The sequence below is a fragment of the Lygodium microphyllum genome, chromosome 5 (assembly GCF_053477565.2).
Source record: "Lygodium microphyllum isolate KBCC chromosome 5, Lygodium_microphyllum_v1.1.10, whole genome shotgun sequence".
Taxonomy (NCBI): Eukaryota; Viridiplantae; Streptophyta; class Polypodiopsida; order Schizaeales; family Lygodiaceae; genus Lygodium; species Lygodium microphyllum.
The window spans coordinates 160,230,391-160,235,296 of record NC_141139.1 but is presented as its reverse complement, the minus strand read 5'-3'; positions in this window follow the sequence as shown (position 1 = coordinate 160,235,296).

Sequence of the window (4,906 nt, the reverse complement as noted above, 5' to 3'; positions counted from 1 at the left end):
ACAAAGTAAGCCAATCTATGGTTACTTCATAGGGGGACGGAACGAAGAAATTCCCTACCCTTCGAAGGATATCGGAAATTACCGCTGAGGCAAGAAGGACAAATGCTAGGGTCAAGAGAGGGACCCCACCTTAGCAGATGTCTTGAGCACTCACCTGCACCTTTGTTTGTGCTTGTAAATTTAGGAACACTACTTCTAAATTAAAAAATAAAAACAAAAAAAAAAGAGATTGTGTAATCTTAAACTCATAAATGAGTATAGTAAAACAGGTTGAACTTTTGGAGGGTGTGCCAAACTACCCCTAGCTGGCCGCCAACCCTAGCCAAGGGGGTTCTAAATAGCCGTGATGAGAACATGGACCGAACCCGCCACGAGAGATCTCTTCCCGGATTGGTTTGAATGTAGGAGGACACTCGGATGCCAGGGGGGATCTGGATGTAAATTCCTTGCCTCCGAACCCAATTCAAATGATCAACGTGACTCAGAATATATTTTTGAGAGCCCTTGTTACTAGTGCAAGGCGAAAACTTAGTGGAAATAAAGTGCATACCCACTAAAACAATTAGGAAGAAAAATCGGGAAGAGTGAGGTGATGTGTCCATTAGTAAATGTTTTTTCTTTTATACTCACTTGTGGATTGGTGCTGCTTCTAGACTTACGAGGCATGGAATAGGTTCCTCGTATTTCAGATCATGTTCATGATAGCTATGAAATCTTCAAGCTATCATAAACAATCCGACATGATGGGGATCCTGGATCGGCTCTACAACCCCTCACTGTTATATGTGGAAAGGCATTGGACTTGGAGCGCAGGATACTACTACATAGACGCCAACCGACTCGCCTATCTTCAAAACAATCTGAAGAGGTTAAAGTGGCTTGAAGACTTGAAGATTATCAAGTTATTCATCTTCCATGAGGATCGTGTAAACTCGACCCCTACATCTACGAAGAGGTGGTTAAAATTTTACCAACGAATAGAATTAAAATAATGGGGCAACACGAACGTCATGGCTATCAGAAATAGGGATTTCCTGAACTTCCCATGACTTATCGCTTCCTAAGAATCCATTCCCCAAATCGATACTACTATTCTGTCCATGTAGTTGAATCCAATAGAGAATTATTAGCCTAGCGTTAATGTAACCCCAAAAAAGAAAAAAATCATCTCAACCAAACCCTATCCATTCCTGAATAATTGTACTTGAGGCTTAGGTTTCCCTATGGTCAAATAAGAATTTTATGTTCATTTGAAGGGTTGCGATGGAAAAATATGTGCGCTTTGATTTAAGTTGTATAAGGGTGTGTAAATGCAAATTACCTAACATGGGAAAGTTTAAATGATAATCAGATACACCCCCAAGCGCAGATCCAGAACCATGTTACCACACTAAGCCCAGCAGAAGTACAAGGGAAGAAGTTTCTTCTCAAACAAATTAAGCCACCAGAATTTGCCGAAAAGGGAAAGACTGTTGAAGCTAATGCTGAAATATGGATTGAATCTATGAAAGACTATTTTAGTGCAGCGGGAACAGCACCTGTGAATCAAGCCATGATTGCTAAGCTCAAGCTCACCGACGAGGCTAGGCTGTGGTGGAAGCAATGGTGTAAAGATCAAGCAGCTGAAAGCACAATAACTTGGGATAAACTAAAGGAAGTAGTGTAGGGAAGGTATATGCCACCTGCGTATAGAACTCAAAAAATGAATGAGTTTTTTAATTGAGGCAGTTAGGCCTATCTCTGGAAGCATACTACTCAAAATTTGTTTCTTTGCTAAAGTACGCCCCGACAATGACCATCCCCCAATAGGTCTCGAAGTTTTGTGATGGACTGAATCTTCCAATAAACACTCGGCTGGAATCAATGTGTCTCTTGGACTTGCAAGATGCATTGATAAGAGCAGGACTATTGCCCAAGAAGTCCAGCCAAAGTCGACACCTTGGGCTTACAGAGACCAAAATCTAGGGATGTCGAGAGCTCAAATTAAAAGGGTGCAAGGACAAGGTCAAGGTCAACGTAAGAAGCTAAGGGCAAATGCAATCAATGACTTTTTCCCCACTCAAAGAAGTGAACAAATCTTACGTTGTTTCCATTGCAATGAACCCCGACATTTCAAAAGGTAATGTCAGCGGGGACCACCATCAAGGAAAATGTGGAGGCTAAGCCAGGGCTACCCACGGCCATCATCGTGCAACATTTGGAAGGGAAAAAACTTCCAATATTACCATTAAAGTATTAAATGAAGAAGAAGATCCGTGCACTAAAGGTGAGATCGAGATGGCAACCGTTCATGCCGCCCTCCATAAGAAGGGACCAAACCGCCAATTCTTGATGATTCAAACACCATTGGACTACTAGGGTAAGGAATTCAAAACCCTTATTTACTGTGGGAGCACTCATTCTTTCATCTCACCGATGTGTGCGAGAAGGTTAGGGATAGCCACTATAGTTGCACCCACATTGCTTGTCGAACTAGAAAATGGGCAAGAAATCATTTGCATTAGACAAACTGCTAAGTTGGAATTCCTACTCCAAAAATGAACCAGCAAACTGTTAAGTTCAGAGTGATGAATCTAGGTGTCCATAAATGTCTACTCCGGATGGATTGGCTAATCCCCAATGATGCTCACATTCATTGTGTAAAGGGCCAAGTCTCCTTTTGAAATCCTAAGGGTGAGCTAGTTACAACACAAGGTGAAGCAGGTAAACCAGAGATCCAGCTAGCTAAGGCAACGCGAATAGTTCAAGGAATAAGGAAGGGGTTACCCATCTACCTGATCAAGCTAAACAAGCACGATCGAGCAGAAGACGCTAATGAAGAACCATCGTGGGTAAAAGAATATGTGGATGTGTTCCCAGAGGAACTGACTAAATTACCACCACCTAGGGAAGTGGATCATGAGATTAAACTACTCCCAAGATCTGCTCCAGTTGCAAAAAGTCCCTACAAGATGTCCATTCCTGAGGCCATTGAGTTAAAAGAACAACTCAAACAACTACTGGACCAACGGTACATATGCCCTAGCAATTCTCCTTAGGGAGCTCCAGTCTTGTTCCAAAAGAAGAAGGATAGTACACTTCATCTCTGCATTGATTACAGAGGACTGAACCAATTAACCATCAAAAATAAATACCCCATTCCAAGGATAGATGAGTTACTCAATCGACTGTAGGGAGCAAAAATCTTCTCAAAGATTGATTTAAGGTCAGGGTATTATCAGATTTGCATCAAAGATGAGGATATTCCAAAGAAGGCATTCAATACCAGATATGGTCATTTTGAATTCACAGTAATGTCTTTTGGATTGACTAATGCCCCCGCCACCTTTAACAGGCTAATGTAGGACATTTTTAGACCACACCTCGATGATTTCGTACTCATCTTCTTTGATGACACCTTGGTTTACTCCAAAAAGGAGGCAGATCATGAGTCCCAAGTTCGCATCATCCTTGAGACCATGAGGATTCACAAGCTGTATGCTAAGAAGAAAAAGTGTACCTTCTTAAAAAGGTAGATTGAATATCTCAGATTTATTGTGTCAAATGAAGGGATCTCTGTATACCCTACCAAGGTTAAGGATGTCCAAGAGTGGTCTCCACCAACTACTATTAACGAAGTGCATAGCTTTCTTGGATTAACAGGTTGGTACAGGATCTTCATTAAGGACTATGCTTTAATCGCAACACCCCTCACAAATTTGCTAAAAAAACAAGTTGCCATAATGCGGACGCCCTCTGAACAAGAAAGTTTTGAGAAACTCAAGCATAGCTTGGTGACAACACCAATTCTAAAGCTCCCTGACTTAAGCAAGGAATTCGAAGTTGTCACGGATCCTAGCACACTTGCACTGGGATGTGTACTAATGCAAGAAGGTCATCCAGGAGCTTATTCCTCACGAAAGGTCATCCCATAGCTTATTCCTTGCGAAAGCTAAAAAACCATGGGAGAAATTATGCCACCCATGATGTGGAACTGCTAACAATGATCCACGCCCTCAAACTTTGGTGACATTACTTGCTTGCTAGCAAGTTTTCTTTGATCACAGACCATAAGAGCCTTAAATGGATCTTCACCCACACCGAGCTGAACATGAGGCAACATCATTGGATAGAAGTTCTACACGAGTATGATTTTGAGATCAAGTATCAACCCGGCAAAGACAATGTGGTCATTGATGCTCTAAGTCGTAAGGCATTCCTCAACTCTCTTATCATGGAGGAACCCTCGATGGCCGAAGATTTAGCAACTATGCTTTCAATTCCTAGCAACCCTATTCTTGAACTAGCCAAGGAAGAAGATAGCTATGATCCAGAATATCTGGTGATGATAGAGGAAATTTTGGGAAAGGACCAAAACCCGAAACTTAAGGTCAAATATCAAGAATTCTCTATCAATGAGGGACTTGTCTATTTTAGGAAAAGATTATGCATACCCTCCAGGAGGAAACTCAAACAGAGAATACTTTGGGAAGCACATGATTCCCCCTTTTCAAGCCATCCCGGATATGTCAAATCCCTCAATACGGTCAGAAAAAGCTACCATTGTGAAGGCTTAAGGGAGACATGCTTAAATATATCACGGAATGTTTGTCTTACTAGCGCATAAAGGTGGAACATGTGAAGATGCATGGGAAGCTGCAACCTCTCGACATCCCCCAAATGAATTTGGAATTTATTTGGGGCCATTGGGACTCAACTCTATTTCAGCACAACATATCATCCTCAAACTGACGGCCAAACAGAGAGGGTCAATCAAGTCATTGAAGATATCATTAGAGCTTATTGTTGTCGCAAACCCAAGAAATGGATTCAATATCTACCATTAGTAGAGTTTGCCTATCATGCTTCCTACCAACAAAGCATCCAAATGACACCTTTTCAAGCATTGTACAGGCATGATTGCCAT